This window comes from Marmota marmota, unplaced genomic scaffold (assembly GCF_001458135.2).
Source record: "Marmota marmota marmota unplaced genomic scaffold, marMar, whole genome shotgun sequence".
Taxonomy (NCBI): Eukaryota; Metazoa; Chordata; class Mammalia; order Rodentia; family Sciuridae; genus Marmota; species Marmota marmota.
This window is the reverse complement of record NW_025999932.1, coordinates 32,946,640-32,970,044: the sequence shown is the minus strand read 5'-3', so window position 1 is coordinate 32,970,044 and position 23,405 is coordinate 32,946,640. Positions and strand designations below refer to the sequence as shown.

General features: G+C 38.1%; 1 long non-coding RNA gene across 1 annotated transcript in view; it reads right to left on the bottom strand.

Moving 5' to 3' along the window:
• Window positions 1–2,052: 2,052 nt before the first annotated feature.
• Window positions 2,053–23,405, bottom strand: part of LOC125616136 — a 40,881-nt gene continuing 19,528 nt past the window's right edge. Inside the window, exon 4 of the long non-coding RNA XR_007346761.1 lies at window positions 2,053–4,029. This is a non-coding gene — a long non-coding RNA (uncharacterized LOC125616136). The remainder of the gene's footprint in view (window positions 4,030–23,405) is intronic.

Sequence of the window (23,405 nt, the reverse complement as noted above, 5' to 3'; positions counted from 1 at the left end):
ACAATAGGGTACTATTTCTCTTGGCCACTGTTCCTTCCCCCGACCCCGGTCCTTTGCCTATTCCATTCATTTCTTCAAAGTATCTGTTGAGGTTTCCAGGTACATGTTGTCTTTTAAGGCCTCACCTAATTGTCATCTGCATGGTGAGGTTTTACCTGATCTCGCTCAAAAAAGAATAAAGGGGGAAAAAGGAGGGTGATAGTGTTTTCATGCCTAGAATGGTAGTAATTTTTGCCTGGAGCACTGTCAGCATTACACTGTTCATCTGGGAATATGTCCTTCCATTTTTTCCCACCTGAAGGTTCATTACTCAAACCCAGAGTACAAAGAAAACAGTAGCTGAAGAAAGAGTGTAAGAATGAAAAAATAGGCTTCTCTGGGTTCTTAGAATAAAATGCATGTTTATAAATTAGATGTATCAGAAATCTAATCCCTGTAAGGGATTAAAGACTTTTATGCACTTGCTGTATTCCTTATTTTATTTTGTTACCCTCAGCATTTTGGTAAACATCTTTAAAATACCCCAGCTTACCACAATAAGCTAGGATGACAAAGAGAAATAAATTCTTTTTGACTCAACTTGTATTGAAAAAAGAGGCTGTCTAAGATATGTTTTCAGGGATGCAAACTAAAAATTTACTGGTATAAAACAGATATTTTATTATGTTTTGATTTTTGTGAGTTAAGAATTCAAATAAAGCACAGTGCGGGTGGCATGTCTCTGTTCTGTGGTATCTGGGACCTTATTGAGAAGACTTAAAAGCTGAGGGTGACAACAAAGGGTCAGAGGACCAGAGGTTGACCTCAGCTGAGGTATCTTCATTTATAAGTGTAAGTGCCTGGGCTGAGATGACTGAGGATTGGGCTCAGGTGAGGTGCAGGCAGAAACAATTACACATCAACTTTCCATGTGCTCTGGGCTTCTTACAGCCTGGAACTGGGTTCTGAGAGACATTGTGCTGGGAGACATCTAGAGAATAAGAGTGTGACAGAACAGAATGGGAATTTTAGCAGTTTTAGAGCTGACAGCCTGTGGTTTTGCACGTTGAGATACAGCAACTCTGCATAATGACATTTAACCATAGAAACTTGCAGTGGTTAACAGGTACTTTTAAAAGATAGCTGCAATAGTAGAAGCAGGAAACAAAGCAATGGGGACGAAAAAAAATCTCCCTTAGGCTTAGTACAGTAAAGTCCCTAATCTGTATGAGCTAAGAGTGCCTAGCTTGTTGACAAGCTTGTACCCATATAAAGAATGTAGAATGCATCCTCCAACAGAATCGCACTAACTCCCTTGAGTTTTATGTACCCAAATTTTGCTTGTGTATAAAAGCCCTGCTGCACTTGGGGCTCAGACTTTGGGAATTATCCCTCTGGGCCATGTACCACTAATGAAGTTTTGCTTCCAGATCTCCATGTCCTGATCCTCATTTCTGGCTATGTTTCTGGTGCCCTGGCTGGGAAAATGGGAATCGGAGATGGTGGTCTTTTACCTCCCTTGTTTCCCAGAGACCTGTCAAGGATGCCACATGACTGGTTACTACCTCTGTCTCCAACTGGTCATTTCTCCCATTGAGGGGGGTCTCTCCTCATTTGAAAGTCGTGTGCCCCAGGGCAACAATGGAATTCAATGAGAACTAGGGCCAATAACCAGAGCTATGTCCATCTGAATCAGTAAGAAACTGTGTTTCTGTTCTATCAGTTCTGCCCCTAAGGGCAGAAGGGGAGCCTGATCAAATCTCATAGACACCCTTGTAACTCTCATCAGGTCTGAAAGGATAGAGTGAAGATGTGTCACAGAGACACCCCAGTGGTCCTATCAGGAGTGGAATGATATGGGTGAAACTGTGTCTCTGAGGTTTGGAAATTGGGCAGAGGGCTGGTATCATGTGAAAGCAGGTAAAAGTGCAAGATGGACCGTGGAGGAAGCTTTCCAACCTAACCAAAGTGCTGAAATGAGTGTTGGGTCCCCATCCATGGTTTTCGGTACATCATACAGTCAAAGGTGGATTTCCATCAACCAAAGTCTAGGTGGAAACCCCTGTTTGGGGGTTTATACTGCATTCTGCTAAGGCTAAGAGGACCCCAATTTCCCAAGAGGGGAGTGGCCAGATGAAGCTGCGTTGTTTTCCTTTATGTGTCAGAGAAAAGTACCTCTTACCTTTCCTTCAAAACCCCACTCCCTCTGTGTCTGTCTTTACCTCTGGTAAAGGGTGGAATTAGGTTAATCAGAGAAAGTGTGTTACTTTTGAAGTTATGTTAAAGAATTTTAAGGGACTGTTCACTTTGGTGTAAAACTCACCTGTCAAAAACTAAGAAAGTTTTGTGAGATTGACTGGCCCAATTTTGATGTAAGGTGAACTTCTGAGGGGTCATTGACTAAAAGATTATCCAGTCTATTTATTTGGTGGTCATGGAAAAGCCAAAGCACCAGATCAGTTTTTTTTAATATCAATATTTGGTGGGATCTAGTCAGAAACAAACCTTCATGGCTCAGAGTATACACAGAAGAATATTGCAAAGTTATGATGACGAGGCTTTTGGACACAGGCATCATATACCCTAAAAAAAGAAACAAACAAAGTAAAAGAGGCCTGAAGAAAAACCCATCTTGACAGCATAACCAGAGAACAATCCAGCACCCTACAGTTTCCCTGACATTATGCTACTGAAAGTGCCAATGTTTCCACTAACACCCTCACTCTTCTCAATGGAGGCTTTCTTGCCAGAGAGACCTCCTGGAGCTGCAGTGCTTTCCTCTGCCATTCCTCCTCAATCTCCAGAGCTAAAGTTGAAAACTCTCTACCCTGCCAAATTCCAAGAAGCCAGCCAGTCATTCAGAATCCTGAAACACTCCAGATGCCTCTAGGAGAGGCATGAAGGCCTATTTATTCTGACCAAGAGTGCAGATCTGGAGAGGTCTCCAAGTCTTTGTGTACCAGCCATTCACTAAAACCAACCTCCTAAACTGGAAGAATCACACTTCTTCATTTACTAAAAAGCCATGCTTGACTAACTCTAGTCTGTCATCCAAACTCATAAACCCATCTATTCAGAATGCTAGTAACTGTTCTTGACGCTCTTCAACACAGAAGAACACCACCGATCACCCAGGGAGCCCTAATATGCTCCAATCTGATGCGGGGGATGCACATTGGTATGCCCCAAACCAGTTCCCTGATGAAGATCCAGGATGGGATCTAAATGATGCTGAAGATTATCACTGACTACAGTGCTACCTAGAAACTCTCATTAATGATGTAAAAAGGAAAGCAAAGAAAATCATGAACATGAGCAAGACTACTGAGGTCCTTCAAAGCACAGAAAAAGCCCAAGCCAGTTCTACGAATGTCTGCATGAGGCATTCTGTCTATACACTCCCTTTGATCCAGAAGCCACCCCAAACCAAAGAATAATCAATGCAGCCTTTGTGAGTCAATTCCAGGGAGACATTTGCCAAAAGATCCCAAAGCCAAAGAGCTTTGCTGGAATGAATGCAAGCCAGCTAATTATTGAGGTTGCTACAGAGGTCTTTGTCAACTGAGATCAAGAGGTCCACCAGAAAAAAAAAAAGACCGAATAATGAAGAAAATGGATATATTGGCAGCAGCCCTGTTTAAAAGATCAGACCCAAGCAATCAGGGACAAAGAGGAGGACAGAAAGGAGGAGACTCTTCAGACCATTGTCAGTTCAACAGACTGAGATGCCTAGGATACAATCAATGTGTCTACTGTCATGGAGAAGGTCATTGCAAATATATTGGCCCTGAAAGGCTACTGTAGCCACAAAAGTAAGAGAATAAGAGCTTTGCTGGAAGATACTCACCCTTAAAAGCATCTCTGATGCTGGAAGATTTTATTAGCATGGCATCACTGGAAGAATGTTCAGAAGACTAGGACAGATTGGACTCTATTTCTCTAGGTCTCCAAGAACCTATGGTCAGAATGAGTAGGGAGCTGCCCAGTAGACTTTATGGTGGACATAGATGCTGAAACACTCTGTGGTCACCGAAGCCATCAGCTCCATATCTGGAAGACAAACAATGGTGGTAAGGCCATGGGAGCAGCTGCAAATCAACTGTTTCTGAATTCCCATTTCTTCAATATGGGAACTTGCCAGGTTACTTGTGAATTCCTATTTCTCCTGGACTGTCCTGTTTCTCCACTGGGGAGAGACCTCCTGTCAAAACTCCAAGCACAAATCACCATCACTCGCAATGGCAAGGCAACTCTCTCTCTTGGACAGTCACTACAACAGTCAGAAGGATGGTGGTTGTGCCACAGGAGCTAGCCAAACCAGCAGAGCTGCCTTTTCCAGATGTTCCAGGAATTAAAACTAAAGATGATCCTCCAAGACTTGCCCAACAGGCTCCTCCCATGATAGTGGAGCTCCCGCCAAGGGCAATTCCTGTCAGACGGTGGCAGTACCCAGTTCTTCACCAAGAACAATTGGGCATTGAAAAGCAAGCTTGAAAGTTCCTAGGAACAGCATGGTTCTACTGAATCTGGATCCCCAAATTTACTGTCATGGAAAATCCCTTTTATGAAGCCATAAAACAGGTAGAATGAGACTCACTACAATAGAGAAAATTGCAGCAAAAGTCTTTGAAGATCTCAAACTGGTTTTCTCCCAAGCTCTGGTGCCAGGACTCCCAGATTTAAATAGATCATTCTTCCTCTATGTGCACAAGAGGAATGGCACAGTGGCTGTGGTGCCTATTTAAGTGCTGAATGGCTTCGACTAGTGGCATTTTTGTCTAAACAACTAGACTCTGTTGCCAAGGGATAGCCCCCTTGCCTGCAAGCCCTAGTGGCAACAGCATTATTGATGACTGAAGCAGACAGATAGACCGTAGGTCAAACCCTGATAGTAGCTTTTCAGGGTCAATTTCTTTCCAATGACCTTCTTGATGACAGTAGGCACTTGATTGTATCTAAGGGTGACCCCTTAGATTCATCACAGCCAACTGAAACTGGTAGTACCAGTTCTTTATACAGTTTTAACTCTCATGGAATATTAAGGACAATATTGACTGACCAATGCCTGCATCACCAGATAGCGGAGCATGCCATGTGACAACCCACACATCCAAATCAAGACAGTAAAGACCTGAAGTCCTGCTATGCTCCTTTTGCAAATCCAAGAGGATCAGACTATAATTGTATTGAAGTTATGGATGAAGTCTTCTCTAGCCATCCTGATCTAACCAATCAGCTGCTTAGTAACCTTGATGTGGAGTACTTCACCAATGGCAGCAGCTTTGTCAGCCAAGGAGAAAGTCTAGTAGGCTATACAGTGCTCACTCTCCATGCCATCCTCGAGGCCAAAAAGTTACCTAGTGGCACCTCTGCCAAAAGGCTGAACTTATAGCTCTCAGTTGAGCCCTACAACTGGCAGCCAGGGGCCAAACATCTACACAGACTCAAAGTATGCCTCTGCTACCCTGCATATCCATGGAGCTCTATGTAAGGAAAAAGGACTCATAAATTCAGGAGGCAAAGATGTTAAATATGGCCAAGAAATACTTGAGTTATTAGAAGCTGAGAAAATAGCTGTAATACACTGCCAAGGCCACCAAAAGGGAAACATGATTACTGTCCAAGAAAATAAAAAGGCAGACCAATAGGCATGGCTGCAGCCAAAGGCAGCAGTAAATTGGCCTCCTTGACACCAGATCTGGAGGCTGCTCTTACCAACAATATTAAAAGAACTGCATCTTGTCTAGGAATGCACTGGAAACTACACACTGCCTATAGCCCTTAGAGCTCAGGCAAAGTAGAGTACATGACCTGGAACACAGAAGATCACCACCAGCTAGGTAAATTATGCCAGGACACCCACCTACAATAGGCACAAGTTCTGCCCATTGCCCTACTTAGAATTAGATGCAGTCCTTATAGACAAACCAGATTCTTTCTTTATGAAATTCTGTATGGAAGGCTTCTACCTTTAATCAAAATTCTTAAAGGAGTCTTGACAGAAATTGGCAATCTCCCCCTGAAACAATAGATACAAGACTTGAGGACAATTCTAATTAAGCTATATGAATGGGTCCAAGATCATCTCCTAATCAGTCTTTCTATTACATTTCACCCTTATCAGCTAGGGGATCTAGTATGGGTAAAAAAATGGAACACCCAACCATTAAAGCCCCTGTGGAGGGGTTCCTATACTGTTCTTTTATGTACGCCCAATGCTATCAAGGTGGCTAAGGTAACCCCTTAGATTCATCACAGCCAACTGAAACTGGTAGCATCTACTGGAGCTGAAAAAACAGACCACAATAGCCTGAAAAACTCATCCTCCAACAGAAGCCCATCACAACTCATCAATGACTTGCAAGCCATACTCTAGTCACTCTGTGGGGTGATTGGTCAACATATGGTTGAAGCTGTAATACACTGCCAAGGCCACCAAAAGGGAAACTTGATCACTGTCCAAGGAAATCAAAAGGCAGACCAATAGGCACGGGACCAAGGACAGAGACTTCAAAAGACTAATATATAATATAGAATTATTAGATTGTAAGCAATAACAAAGATTACAACCAACCTAACCACTTAGAGTTGGATTATGTGTTATATTAGTCAGCTTTTTTGATGATGTATCTGAAAGATCTGACCAGCACAATTGTAGAGGAGGAACATTTTATTTGGCAGAGGATTCAGTCCATAGACAGCAGGCTCCATTCCTTAGGGCTCAAGGTGAGGCAGGACACCATAGTGGTACAGTGTGGTGGAGGGAAACAGCTCATATTGTGATCAGAAAGCAGAGATCACCACTTGCCAGACACACACACACACACACACACACACACACACACACCAAAGCCATGCACCTGATGCCCTACCTTCTCCAACCACATCCATTCTGTCTTCACTTACTATCCAACTAATCCCATCAAGGTGATCAATTCACTGATTGGGTTAAGGTTCTCATGACCTAATCATTTCTCCTCCACACTTTCTTGCATTGTCTCGCACATGAGCTTTGGGGGAACACCTCATATCCAAGCCATAACATTCCATCACTAGCCTGAAAAGCTCAAGACCATCTCACAAAAATGCAAAATACAGTTAGTACTAACTCTAAGAGTCTCCATAGTCTCAACAGTTTAAGGATTGCCTAAAAGTTCAAGTCCAAAGTCTCCTGTGAGACTCAGCAAACTTGCATCATGAGTTCCTGTAAAATTAAAAGCAACTTACAAGTATCCAATATATAATGGTACAGAGTAAACATTTCCATTTACAAAACTAGGGGCATAGAAAGATGGGATAGGACTAGATAGAGTAAGACCAAAATTCAGCTGGGCAAACAAGTCCTGTAGCCCCACGTCTGGCATCTGGGGTACATGGCCTGGAGATATTCTGTCCACAGGGCTTGTGTAGCTCCACCTTTTGGCCTTGTTGGTTACATCCCAACTGACCCCTCTGTTGGCTGTCTCTGCTTCATTCCTGCAGCTTGCATAGGATTATGTCCCACATGATTGGCATTTCTTAATCTCTGGGGTCTTCACCAAAGCTTGGCTTCCTCTTTACATCTCCATACTTTTCCTCTCAGGGAATGCCCTCAGGGACTCTCACCCTGCTGTACCCTTCCTGGCCAACCAGGCCTTTCTTTGAAATCTTTGGAAACTGCCATGACCTCCTAAATCCAGCATCCTGTATTCCTGCAGAACCAGCACCACATGGTTGAAGCCAAGGTCTGTCACCATCTCAAACAGTAGTAAGTCCTCCAATGACCCTGTATAAAGTAGCCTGTGAGTGTCTAAGTGGCTGAGCATATAGAAAAAAATTCCTAGGCCCCCTTGTGCAAGAAGGATTCCGCATTGGTCTCTTCTCAAGAGAATTTTCACTTTTACTCCCTTGAACCTGAGACATGTGTGATCTTGCCAGCTCCTGAGATGCCCTCAAGCCATTTTCTTATTGTCTCTGGGAAAAGCCTTAAGCATTTCTTTAATGGCATTAATGTGTTTTAACAACTACAACTTCCATTTCACTTCTGCCTTTCATGTCCAAGTTTTAAAAATCTTTCTGCTCTTCTTTCTGAATATCACTATAAACTTGGCTAAAAGCCACCAGCAATAGCCATGCCACTTCCTGAATGCTATGCTGTCTAGAAATTTCTTCTGCCAGATGAAGAAGTCCATTGCTTTTAAAATTCAACCTCACAGAAAGTCTCAGGACATGGGCAAAATGCAGACAACTTCTCAGACAGAACATAACATGAATGGCCTCTACTACAATTACTAATTGTCTCCTCCTTTTCTACTAAACCCTCTTGAGCCCTGTCTTCACTATACATGGTCCTATTGGCATTCTCATCTTCTGGGCTCCCACCAAAATTGGCCATTAAGCTCCACTTACAACAATCTAAAGCACTGGAGTACTTCACCAAGCATTTTCAGCTTACATAGCTATATATCCCAAAATTCCTCCAACTAATTCCAAAAATCTCCCAAATATTCTGAACCAGGTTAGTTAAAGCAACAACCCCACTTCTGTGTCAATTTCTGTGTTAGTCAGGGTTCTCTAGAGGAACATAATCAACAGGAAATATGATTATAAAAAGGGGATTTATTAGATTGGCTTACACAACCAGAAACTGGATAGTCCACAATGGCCTTCTGCAGGCTGGAGAGCTAGAGGAACCAGTAGCTGCACAGTCCAAGATTTTGACACCTCAGAACAAGAGAGATAAGTGACACTTCCACAGTCTAAGACCAAAGGCCTCTGGAAACTCCCTGGAGAATCACTGACAGAATCTGCTTTTGAAGAGTGAAGGAAGGAGAGTTTGATAACTTCAGGCGATTATAGCAGCCATCAAGAATCCCTTAAAGAAGAATGGAGCTTGCATCTGCTGCTGCTTTCTTGTTCTTCCAACTTTTATTCCATCCAAGCCACCTGCCTGTTGGATGGTGCTGCTCAAGCTTAGGGAGACTCTCCAATTCTCTATCCCACATGCCAATCACTCCTAGACACACTCTCACTGACACACCCAGAAACCTCTTAATCTTCAGCATTTCTTTGTATAATCAAGTCAACAATTCAAATGAACCATTATGCTTTTTCACAGAAGAGGGAGAAATATGTGAAAAGTTCAATCAGTGAGATTGTTGTCTCAACATAGACGATAAAAGACAGGCAGTAGTGGACATTGCCGATGTCAGGAAGGTAGCCCATGTCCTGGAGCAGACCTGGAAGAATAGATAGCCTCTTTGTAGGATGGTTTTCATTTCTAGGTAGATTCAAAATCTCTATCAGTGTTGTCCTACTGCTTCTCATGTGTTAGCTATGTACAAGTATCAGCTCGTAGCCAACCAAGACTATGAGACTGATGCTGTCTAACCTGAACAATATTCAAGCATCAAAGGGGGAAATATGGTAGAACAGAATGGGAAATTTAGCAGTTTAAGAGCTGACAGACTATGGTTTTACACATTTACACAAAGCAGCTCTGCCTGGTGAAGTTCAACCATGGAGGCTTGCAGTGGCTAACAGGTACCTGTAAAAGGTAACTGTAATAGTAGAAGCAGGAAACAAAGCAATGTGGACAGAACAATCCTCTTTAGGCTTACTACAGTAAAAATCACCAAGCTGTATGAACTAAGAGGACCTAGGCTGTTGACAAGCTTGTACCCATATAAAGAATGTAGAATGACCCCCCAATAGAATTGCCCTAACTCCTTTACCTTGGTGTACCCCAAACATGCTTATGTATAAAAGTGAAAGCCCTGGTGCACCTCAGGCTCAGATTTGGGGAATTATCCCTCTAGGCCATGGTACCACTAATAAAGAGTTGCTTCCAGATCTCGGCATAATGACCCTCATTTTCTGCTGCAAGAGTACTGACAGAATCAGGCTGAAAGTGCATGGCTTCCATGTGTCACTTCCACTTTTTTGGTTGCAGTTACATTCCTTTCATAGGAGTGTCAAATAATTTGGATATATGCATTAGAGCTGCGCTAACTACACTGGAATTAAATTACCTTATCCCAGGTGTGTCAATTAGCTTTTCATCACAAACAGCACGTAAGATAATTATGAAGAGAAAAGGTTTATTTTGACTCATGTTTTGGAGATTCCAGTCCATAATCGATTGACCCCGTGGCTTTGGCCTCTGATGATACAGTGCGTCATGGTGGGACCATGTAGCAAAAACAAAACAAAACAAAACCGCCCACCTCATGTCCATGTAGCAAAAAAGAGTAGGAGGAGTGGGCTGAGGTCCCATCAGCACTTTTGAGAACACACCCTAATGATCTAAGGACCTCCAATAAGACCTCACCTCCCAAGGGTTCCATCACCTCCCAAGGGTTCCATCACCTCCCCATAGCACATTACTAGGAACCAAGCCTTTAACACACAGGCCTCTGGGTACATTCAACATTCAAACTATAGCACTGGACATGGAAGAGAGGTGGAAGAGAGACTGAAGTTGAAAAGAGAATACAAGAAAAAAGGCAAAGAAAGTGGGAATGTGGAGAGCTTTCACAACTGCCTATTTCTGGCAAAAGAGTCCCCACCAAAAATGCTCACTGCTGAAACTTTGGCTAGTTTTATATTTTACCTCACCATTCAGTTGATTATGAGAGCTGAGCTTCTTATCTCCTGCCTCCATCCACTCCTATCCCTTCAGAACTTTGGCCTAATGCTCTGCCCTTACCATCTGGATGCTCTTTATTTGATGTTCGAACTTGTGTTTTGTAAGTGAAGTCTGATGGGACAGACAGCAGGCTCATGAACAGTGGTGACATGTCAGGCAGCAGGGTTGGGTCCAGCAGTAGGTGTGGGCACAGGGGGCAGTGCACAGAAGTTGCACTGGTGGGTAGGCAGCTTTATGACTAAGGGAGATCTATGGGCCATGAGACCCTAAGGAATTGGTGAGGTAATTCCTGTTTTCAGAATGGTAGTCATTGGTGATAGTACAACCAGAAGTGATTGTGACCCTGGTTGGATGCACCTTGGCCTGTGGTGAGAGGCCAGCTTACCCTCAGTCCCCAATGCCTTTCTACTGTAGTATCAGCACAAATGTTAATACTTCCTCCAGAGTGCTGGACTGGATGGGAGCTGCCAGAAAACAGCAAGCAGACTTTCAGCAGTTACAAACTAAATGTGTACACCTTGACATTGCAATAAAGCCTATCAGGGAGTTCTTAGACTACTTGAGTTTAGAATGAAGGTAAGGGAGGTGGGTGGGAATAGGAAAAATAGTAGAATCAATCAGACATAACTTTTCTATTCTTATATGTGAATACACAACCAGTGAAACTCCACATCACGTACAACCCACAAATGGGATCCTAATTAGGTAAGTGATACTCCATGTATGTATAATATTTCAAAATACACTCTACTATCATGTATATCTAAAAAGAATAAATAAATAAATAGAAAAAAGAATCTCTGGTTTTGAAAAGCATTGCACTATTTCAAAACAAATATGCATAGACTTAGAAAGAAAAATAAAATTTAAAGCTCATCACATTTGATGGAAAAGAGCATATATTCAAGGAAGACAGTTTTAGGATTAATTTCTCCTTATACTTAAAAATACTGTAAGTGAAAATAATTTAAGTAATAAAGTGCATAAACAGGTGTTTTAAATTATGAGTCTGTTTTTATGATTTACACAGGTGATCTCCACAAGTTAAAAGAAATACCAGAAACATTGAAATGCCATTTGAAAATTTTACATTATAAAAGAAATTTAAAAGTAAATTTATGAATTGCAAATTTACATTTAAAAACATTTATACCAAACTGATTTGTAAGAAGAATTAAATTTTTTAAGAAAAATTATTTTATGACTTCCTAATACTACCCATCTCAAGTGTACATTTTGTAATGTTTTATTAAAAATTTATTCCAATGTTTTCAAAGCCTAGAAAATGCTCTGTGGAGTTCCAGTAACACTTGCACCAGCAAAAGAAATTTTTTTCCAAAGTAAAAATTATCAAAAAATTATTTGAGATGTTGTCTTTCCCAAGAACATCTGTTGTCACTTTTAATTATTTGATTGAAAAGAAAGTATTTTCAAGAATAAATTAGAATACCATAAAAATGATTGTGAAAATATAAGTCAGAAAAATCTTAAGCCTGATTAATATAGCATATTATTTATTGTTATATAAATTAAATTACATAAATAAAATTATAACACCAAATATTTTCTCATAATTCTGAAAACTATGTTCTTAATCATTATCTATATTATACCTCTTAAATTTTATAAGAATTAAGATTTCACTTTTATTTATTTGTTTTGTCATGTTGGGGATTGAACACTGTCTGATACATGCTGGGCAAGTTCTTCACTGCTGAGCTACATGTATAGCTCAAGTAATAAGACTTTAAAAGAACAAGCTTGGGAACAAGCTTGAAAAGGGGTTTCTACACTTTCATTTTTTTTACATCATGCATTTGCACTGGGCTTTTCAATTTTTGTAGCCAAACTTTCTTTGGTTCCAGGCATCTCAAGTTCCAGTCCTAGAACATCTACTTCTAAAGTCTCTATCCATCTCTTCCCCTTCCTTTCTCTTTCTTTCTACTGTATTTGTAATCACTTCTTCACATAGACGACTGTAATAATGGAATAAGGAAGTAGTTCCCAACATAATACCTATATTAGTTACACTTTTTCTATATTATACCCCTTATTATCTTCTTTCCTATACCATAACTTGTACCAATTCCTTTATTCAGTGAAAAAATCAATATGGTTTGCCTAATTATCTACAATCCTGGTGATTTGACTTCATTTGACCTTGGAAATCATTTCTCTCACTATTTCTCTTTAGGACATCCAGGGTCCAATCACCCACACCCATTGTTCTTCAAACTTGCCAGTCTTTTTTCAATTCTAACTGCTAAACTCTGCATATTATATATGCTTCAAAGTCAAGGGAATAAATGCATTGATGAATAAATAACTAGAACCTTGCATTAGCAAAAATGCTGTGAAGAGTCTTTCTCAATATGCTTACATTATCTCCAAAAGCACTGAAAGAAATTAACCCAACTTTTAAATATAAGTTCACCAAGCATAGAACAAGCAGTCTTTGTAGTGGGTAATTGCCACAAAAGGTAACATGATCATAGTTGAACAACTTTCACTGATTGGGTTCAGTTTTTTTTTTTTTTTAATTTCAAGCCGCGTGTCTTTTGTTTTGCAGTTCCCCAAAATAGAAAAGGCAAACTGCATTTGAATATGTCCACTAGAATGCTTAAACTGTAATCAGCTCTAATAGAACTTGCATTTATCGCTTCTATGTGGTAATTTTCAAAATCTCTATTGTCAATCTTGGTCATCCTGCTAGATTCTAGTCTATGGTTTCAGCTGGTTTTTCTCACTATTGTGAAATGTTTCAAACCTATGAAAGCAATAAAGAAAAATTCCTATGAGAATTTAAAGAAAAGAGTTGATGTGATAAAGGACTATTTATGGAGAAATGATGTCTGAAGTCTAAAGAGTGGGTAAGATTTTAAGACGGCAATATGAGAAAGAAAAACACAAGCTAGCAACTGAGATTTGTTATAGTCTGGTTCATGGCCAGTGGTCCAGTCTTTTTAGATGGCTAAGTGTGTATTAAAGGGGAGTCAATACCCAGACAAGCATATGAAATGAATAAATCATGGAAGAACCTATATGTCATGATTAGGAGTCCATTATTTTTTCTGCCTTCCTGGTAAGACTTGGAAAAATTTGAGCACAGTGATGCCTTAATCAGAAAGTTTTTGTTTCGTTTTGATTTTTTTTATAAAGAGATTTTTCTGATGAAGGTATGGAGGGTGAATTGGAGGGAGGAGGGAGATAGAGTGCCCCTATATACTTACTGGTGATTTAATATTCAAAGCTCTGTTATTACTTTGAAGTTCACCACTATTTTCTTACTAAAACACCACAGGAGGCATCATTTTGAAGAGATAACTTTAACAGAAGGCTTATAATTTTACAAGCAGATGCAGCATGTTACAAAATCAAAACGAATGACTGTGATTGGAACATGAAATTAGTGATAGGAAAATATTCAGACAATCCAGTGACTCCCTAAATATGGGCTTTCAAAAAAAAAAAAGACTTCTGGAGATTATTTGTCTAAGTTCTTAGGACCTCTGTACTAAACTCTATCATAATCTATTCAAGATAGTTGCAATGACACCACATTCAGAATGGGAGAGTATCTAGAATACAAATGGCAGAAGCTATCCATCAGTGAAGGTGAATGGGCTCATAATGGGAAGAGAAAGCACGAGGACAGCTACACCGTTTGTTTATATTTTAGTCTCTTACTTCTGGCTAGAGGACAGATTAATCAGTCAGTGTTTGGTTTGGAAAAAAACTGCTTTGGTTGTTCCAAGTAATAAGAGATTCATTGCAGGTGGTTTCAAAGCCTCTCAAAGACCTAGAGTTATAACACTTAGGAGGACCAACAGCAGGTCTCAGTTTTACAGCTAATTTTCAAGGAGTCAGGAAATTACTGTGCTGCTAGGTCAGAATTTGAAAGAAACACTGAGTGGTCACAGCTGCCTCTACCACTGAGTTACATGGTTAGTACAGGAGTATCTGGGAGTTTTTTTCTTTTTTTTTTTTTTTAACAAAACTTAAGATCTGATGGGGCTGCACCTGCGACTGTCTGCTACTTCTGAAAGAGACTGATGGGTTTTGGGTCCCTTCTGCTTTCATTTTATGCAACTTCTTGCTAAAGGTTCTGCAAATATGTTTCCAGGCTTCAGTCCCTGCAATATTGGAGGGAATATAAAGGGGCATGAGGTTAATGCTAGTTTAAAAGCATGATCTATGTATAGCTACCCTCCCAAATCAGGCTAGTGAGGAATGATGATCTTTGACTGCAGGGTATCATATATAATAGTGTTTCAGAATTGTTTGTTGAACCAGGGCATGTTAGCTGACAGTCATGTCTATTTTAAAGCAACACAGATAGAAGACAAAATAGGAAAGAGTTTCCCTGAAATGCCTTTTTAACACAAAGCATTTAGTAGCAAGCCAGAAGTTTTATTGTCTAATATTCAATTTCACAAGCATTAAGAATTCTTCTCTCATTAAGATGTAAGCATGCACAAATGGGACCATATTAAGATGGCCTATCTAGGTGAATATTTATTTCTTCAACTAATTTATAGTGTGCATTTACCATCCCCAGACATAAAGGAAAATGGAAATAGAAACCATAATTTCAATGGCTATGCTATGTGAATATAGTATTATTTACCTAAACATTTTTCTATTTTTCAACATTTAATTCTCATTTATCCTTTATCATAAATACAATTCTATACATAAATATCTTTCTGATGATTACTTAATGCCTTGATTGATATTTTTTATTGAAAGGGACAAAAATTCTTTCATAAAAAGAGAGATTTCATGTGTAACAGGACCTAGTATAATTTTTTCATGAAAGCTAAGAGATACCTTCATGAAAGATGGAAACATTGTTCCAAGCACTGTGCTAGAAATATGGTGGTGAATAAATGGCACATACCCCTTTTCTCCCCAGAGCTGTCAAGTTGGCCTTTGAATTGTTATTTTTTCCCTACTTGTGCTTATTTAATGCATCTGTGGCCTGGTCTTTTCTGACTTCTTTGGGGCTTCACTCCAATTATATACTCCCCACCACCTGGTTTACTTTGCATTTCCTTATAATTTGTCTCTGATACCCATCCTCTGAGCAAGATCAAAAATTTCCATTGTGAAACAGCAATCCCTTCCCAGACATTATAACTGCTTATAAACCCTCTTCCATTCTCTCCTTTATTTCTCAGCTAAGCCTAAATTCTTCTGCTGACAGTTCCTATTCACTCATTTCCCACTGACTATCGAATCTGTAACAATCAACTTTAAATAGATAGTTTTCCAGTGGAACTACACTGGTAAAGATAGCACATAACTTCAATAATCTCAGATCTCAAAGAACAGTTTTTAATCACTGTCTTTCTGGATCTCTCTGATATGTTTGACTGGATATATTAAAACACTCTCTTCTTTTGAATGACAACAATATTCTATGGTTTTCCTGCTTAGGCTCTGATTATTCTTTGTCATTCTCTTTTTGTGACTCTTGTTTAATTTCCTTCTCCTTAAAACTGCCTTTTTCAGCTTTATCCAGGTCACTGTCACCTAATATGATTGAGATAAACTTCAAGGTATTAATATATATTGTAAAATTTTAATGTACAGTTTTGCATACTTGTGCATGATTTCTAGGGAGAAGTTTGATGGCTTTCATTATAGTCTCAAAGTGGCTTATCAATAGCTTTTGAAAATCTGTGGAATGTTAGACTACATATTATCAATCAGTTCTTACAATTTTTTGGAGATCTTCAAAATCTGGCCAAATTCTACTATGAACTTTAGGCTTATTTGATACTGTTCACTTTGCCAGTAATGTGTTTCCTTACTCTTGTAATTTTCTAGGAATTCATATCCCCACACCCTTTAATCTTTTAATTCCTGCTTATTTTCCATGGCCCAAATATCCTCTCTAAAAAATCTTTTTTTTCCTGTTTTTGAATACTCATATTAATCTAAATATATCTTTTCTGTTAGCACACCATGAGGTCAACATGAAACAATGAGTTCCTGAACTTCCTAATGCTGAACATAAAAACTATCCCTAGGCCTGCATGGTGACAAGAATGCTAAGATGGGCACATTCTTTGGCTAAGCACATATTACATAACAAATTACACATATTACCTGACTTTTGTTTCTATAAATCATAATTACTTTTGTGGGATGTGGAGAAGCAAAATAGCTGTTTCTTTCTAGTTCAATTAAACTGCATGTAATTAATTTTTCCTTTCCCCACCATTTGCCTATTTCTTATGGGGATGGGTGACTGAGACCAGCCAGCCAGGAGCCAGGCAGTTTCCCTGGCCTGGTTGCTGGTAAAAAGCGGATGCCGCAGTCTGGCTGGGCACAAAATCACGAGCCACTCAAGCAGGAACAAACTTTATTTCTGAAACTCCCGCCAATGCCACGCATGCTCCCGGGAAATATGCGGAACCACACACGCAGCGCTCTCCAGGGCCACACTACACCAACAGGAAAATCCCTCCTCCGGAAATCCCTCCTACCACATTTCCCCAACCAATGGGAACTCTCTGGGAGTCCCGCTAGAGCTCCAAAGTAGCAGGCCAAGGCAGACAGCAGGGGTCTAATATCCAATTGAATGCAGATCTTAACATAATCATATCATCTCAATGGCTTGCTGGCGTCACCTTTCAACCAAAAATGCCATGCATCTTTCCTACTTGGCTATGGCTCTCAGCAAGCGGAGACCCCTTTTCTTTTTTTGGTAGTGGGGATTGACTCCAAGAGTACTTAACCCTTGAGCCACATTTCCAGCCCTTTTTATTTTTTATTTTGAGACAGGGTCTCACTAGGTTGCTTAGGTCCTTGCTAAATTGCTGAGGCTGGCTTTGAACTTTTAATGCTCTTATCTCAGTCCCCCCAAACTGCTGGGATTACAGGTGTGAGCCATTATGCCCAGCAGGATGGAGATTCTTGCTGGACTATAATGCTGCCCATGGACAGCCCATCCTGCAGCAGAAGAACTGGTAAGGAATGTCCCACAGCTGCAAAGATTCATTTTGTTTCAGAATTCTCCTTCATTTCCTTTTAACCAGAGCTGACTAACCTTTGTTGCTTTTGATTGGAAAAATGAATTTTTAGAAATCTGTTGCCCTCAGTCTTGCCATCAGTGCATGCTGACCCTTGTTTTTCCTTTCCTGTCATTTTGGGTTATGTAGCCAATTCGGGGTTTCTCTGAAGCCAATTTGGAGTTTTTTTCTTAAACTGTCATTTGATAGAAAATATGGCCTTGTCTTTGACAGAGGTTATTTGTTTGATGGTGCCAATTTGGTTGTTAGAGACACTAAGAGATATAGAGAACTAGGGGTTTGTTTGAGACATCTTTGCTGTGAAAATGCAAAGTGCTAGTTCTATCTCACAGCTCCTTAAAGAAGTTTTGATTACAGAATGGCATACACACACACACACACACTTTTAATTTCATATATGAATGAAAGTGAATAAGATACAATAGATTGCAAAATGGTCAGGGAGTCAGGATAATGGGCTCCAATTAAAGTGTTTGTTTTTGTTTTTTCCAAATGTAAAGACCATTTCACAAAAATGATCTGTAGAAATATTCCAAATATTCCAGCCAAGCTGTTATCCTGCAGTGGCCAGAAAATGGCAATGGGGTCAGACCCCAGTAAAGGTTAGAAGAAAGTTCAAAATCAAGGGCTAAAAGGGCATAATGAATTAGAAGGTCACAGCTCAAGCCAATAGCCTTGGAACTTTTCTAATACCTGTTTTTATTTTTTTTAATTTTATTTTTAAAATACAGGACAGTGGAAGGCATTACAATTCTTATTACACATATAGAACACAATTTTTCATATCTTTGTATATAAAGTGTGTTCACGCCAATTCATGTCTTTATACATGTACTCTGTGTTTTTTTTTTTTTTTGCATTACAATTCTTATAACACACATATCCCTGTTTAACACAGATTTTTATTAACAGCCTTAACCTGGACTATCACACCTAAATGGTAAATTGCTATAAGGTCCCCTCTCACCTTATGGGAGTTCTATCTGTTCTCAGTTAAATAAATCCTACTCCTTCTGCTCTTGCCTTTTGCTGTTGTCCATGGATTTCATTCTTTGGATTTGTGAGACGAGAATGGAAAAGAAACTGGCAGTGAGCTGCTAGGATCCTTCATTAAGAGCTGCAACATGCTACTTGACAGTAGTGGGAGGAGAATTCCGTTTTGTCAGCTATGACCTCAGGAGCTGATGCGTGCAGTGATTAGCTGCTAACACTAAAACTGGCTTTCTGGGTTACAGAGGCCTGCAGCTTACTCAGACCCCACCTGCCTGCAGAAGCTGCAAATTGAGTTTTACCTCCAACCCTGGTTTCAAAAGTGCACTCTGATTTAATAAAATTGCTTTATATGTTTGTTAACTTGACAGTTGGCTTAACCAGGTAAACTCTGATGTCTGTAGAACCAGATTTATATACACAAGATATAAAATTTCTTTTCAGAAATATGTTCAGAACATACCCTGTTTTGTAGTTGAAAAGAACTCTGGGCAGCTTGTCTGGGAAGGTGCCCATAAGAACATGTCCATCTCCACAGCCTGAGCTGTTCCCTTAACCATTGGTATTTGGGGATTTCTGAATCTCTGACCCACTGTTCATACAGTGGAAAAAGATTCTTAAAAGCAGAACATTTTTTAAAAAAAATATTTTTTTAGTTGTAGATGGACAGGATACCTTTATTTTATTTGTTTATTTTTATGTGGTGCTGGGTGGGGATAGAACCCAGTACCTCACACATCCTAGGCAAGTACTATACCACTGAGCCACAACACAGCCCACATTTTATTTTTTAATCCAAAACATTTTCAAACATGACTCTTGCTTCAGTCATCAGAGGATCCTCTATTAAAAAAAATAAAACTTATCCATAATCACTTTGTTTTGAGCTCATGAATTTTTATGGCAAATCTTCTTTCTGATTCTTCACATTAAAGTTGTATATTTTTCTTTTGTCCAATTAAAAGCTTTTGGTTTTCTTTATCAACCTGAGCTTTTTTGCTGGTCTAAATCTTTGGGATGTAAATTTTCTGGCTGGTCTTTTTTTTTAATATTTATTTTTAAGTTTTTCGGCGGACACAACATCTTTGTATGTGGTGCTGAGGATCGAACCAGGGCCACACGCACACCAGGCGAGCGCGCTACCGCTTGAGCCACATCCCCAGCCCTCTGGCCAGTCTTAACTGTGAGTTTTGCCTTTAAAAATCCACATTTAAGATTTAAAGACTACTGAAGGCTAGATTAGATCAACAAGCTGACATTTAAAATTAGCAAATAGTAAATTAAATCTTGAAAATTTTTTGTGTGCCTATATGCTTATATTTATATATTTTTTTAACATGGTAACAAATTGGCTTATAGATAAACACATAATGTAAAAGCTCCTAAATTAGCCCATATATTTTTTGATTCATGTGACTTCAGTAAATCTATGACAAATAAGTTAATTTAAACATGTTGATAATAAGGACATCTTTAAAATTTGATAACACTTTTTTTCCTGGCCTGATAACCAACTGAGATATTGAGAAATAAGCCAACCCTAAAAAACCAAAAGCCAAATGTTTTCCCTAATATGTGGAGGCTAATTCACAATGGGGGTGGGGGCTAGGGAAGAGTAGAGTTACTTTAGGTAGAGGGGAGTGAAGGGAGGGGAGGGAGTATGAGGATAGGAAGGATAGTAGAATGAATCAGACATTATTACTCTATGTACATATATAACTCTATGACCAGTGTGATTCTACATCATGCACAACCAGAAGAATGAGAAATTATACTCCATTATATGTGATGTATCAAAGTGCATTCTGTCATGTGTAGCTAATTAAAACACATAAAAATGTTTTTTAGAAGTAATATTCAATGTTTACTATGTATAGCAACTTTTTAGGATTTTGCAAAAAATTACTTAAAATTTCTATTTTTAATTAACAGTCTTTAGATTACTTTGATTTCCAGAGGTAAATATGTAAGTATTAAATATACAGGGCAGAAATTTATGAGTGTTCAATCAGTTTTTAGGAAAACCTTCTGTATTTTGCTACAAAAGTCCTTTAATAAAGGCTTTTCGAAATAGATCGATCGTTACCAAATGTTTATTTTATCACAGCATCAACAGTCTATGATAAAAAATTGGAACTGCTTACCTGCTTCTTTGTAATAGATACACTACTGTTATTTTCCTATCAATTCTTTGCTTAAACTGGATTCTTGAATATTTTAAAATATTTCATTTTTATAGAAGAACTTTTGTTCAGAGATAGAAATCATAGATTTTTCACATCTCATATATGTCTTGTAAATAAATATGTAATTCTTATACATATATGTGACATTCATGGATGGCCAAAATATTAATTGTTCAATAGATTTGGAAATTCATAAATGAGTCTATGCACCAGTCTAGCTAATGTCTAGACTGATTTGGGACTAAGTTCTAAAAGGTTTATAATCACCATTTACAACACTTTGACCGAATTCCTCAACTCAAGGAATTAATTTTATTTGACATTTCTTTCTTTGTTCCATGTCTATGATAAACCAAAGGAAATAACAGATGATTACGAAATGCTAATAACCTATGGTTTCTGGTTAATGATTTCTGGAATGGCATCATATTATGATGAGCTAAAAATAGTGGGGTTTTTGTTATTGTTGTAAATTGACCAGAAATACTTTCAGAAATTAACTACTAGTCTATCTATATCTTTATTCAATAAATTAAATGTTGCATACATTTCCAGAATTTTGTTGTTATATTCTTCATGTCTGATACAAGAGAAATTTGGTATTTGACAAACTTTTCGACATTAGCTTTTAAAATTACTTTGCCTCTTTTTTTAAGTTTATCTTCATAAACTTGCTAAAAGGGTTCATACTGATATACAGGTGCGAAATTTGTGATTGTTGAAAGTAAAATTGATGTTAATTAACCTTCAGAAGAAACAGATTAAACCCCTGTTAACAATTTTATGTAAACTAACTTCAGTCCTTTGCTAACCTAGAGTGAAAAATGAGTTTATATGGTGTTATCAAATGCAAGGTCCTTTGCTGCTTTCTTATAATGTCCGACAAAACTGCTAAATGGATCTTGTGTTACATCTGATGTCAAAAGTCTAGTTTGCTTGGATTAAATGTTGTAGCAATGTTTTTAACTAAAACAACAATAATAACAAAGGATTATTTATTTTGGCAGTAAATGTAGATTTTTTTTTTTTTTGTACTAGGGATTGAACTCAGGGACACTGGACCACTAACCACATCCCAAGCCCTATTTTGTATTTTTTAGAGACAAGGTTTCACTGAGTTGCTTATCATATCAATATGTTTTCAGTATGTCATCAGATATGTTTTATTCTTCAGGATTTATATTATTTTAAATGTCTTTTATTTTCTTCAGTTTTAATGACCTAAAAACATAGGATAATAATGAGTTTTGGTGTTTTGATTGGTGATCAAATTCTAGAGGAACTTAAAAGTAATTTAAAACTGTATTTATAGGTAAGACCCAGCAGTTGATTTTATATTTTATTAAGATTATTTTCTGTTTTCTGCTAATTTTTCTTGGCTTTTGATTGCTTAAATAAATAACTCTGACAAGAGTTAGGTTTTATTCAAATCTTTATTTGTTCTAAAGATTTTCTTGGTTCATAACTCTAGTTCAGTGAATTACTTTTTTTATGATGATGTGATGTCTTATTTATAGAAATACTCTAAAATTGTAGAAATCTTACAATACATATATAATGCTATAAATCATGATTGTTGTCTTAGAATGTTACAGAAACAACAATTATTTTATTAAGTTGCTAACTTCTCTATGTAATAATATTATCTTATATGCTATTTATACTAATTTGAGATGGTGCAAGTCATAACTCCATAGTTAGTAGAAGGCAAGCCTGCTTTATTCATCCTCCATCTCAACAAAAATGTAAGAATAGGGATATTGGTATAGGAGATTTTATATATAAAAAATTCTCAGTTGTATCCTTTCCATTATAATTTAGCTTTTACAAAACAATTACACACACATATTATATATATATTTTATATGTATATAACTAGGAATATATAAATGTTTTATATATATGTATATAATATATATATATATATATATATATATATATATATATATATATATATATATTCTTAATTGGTAAGGTAATTTTAATTCTTATAACCTTTATTCAAATTTTACAGTAGTGTGAAATATACCAAAACTCTAAAGATGTAATGCTAATTTTTCTACCCAGAAGGTAGTTAATCTTGATTACACAGAAAGGATGCTAACAACAGGCACTCTTTAATGCAAATCTGACAAGACTACTTGGATAGACAAGTTGATTTTCTTGGATTAGATAAAAATTATAGAACTAAAGAGATTATGTTTATTAGTTTAATTCTACTATACAGACTGGATTTGTTTTGCTCTTATTAAATGTTTTGTATTTTCTTGTGTGTCAAATTTCTTAGCAGTGGACTTATAGGTAAACTCCACCAAGAGCAAATCTTTTTGAAGCCTTCTGTTGCTTAAAATTGGTTAAAGTGGGATCTTCTGATGCCATCTCATAAACTCTGTCACTTTCCCTCCAAGGTGGGACAGTCAGATCAAGGAATCAAAATACTTGGCAAATAATAATGCCTTCAGAGGCGATCATTCAGAGATGGGGAAGATCACAAAAGAGTCTACCTGTCAAATCCCAACAAGATAAACAGCTGGGAAGTTATGGAAAGTTCTTATCCAAACCAACAATGAAATTCTTCCCTGG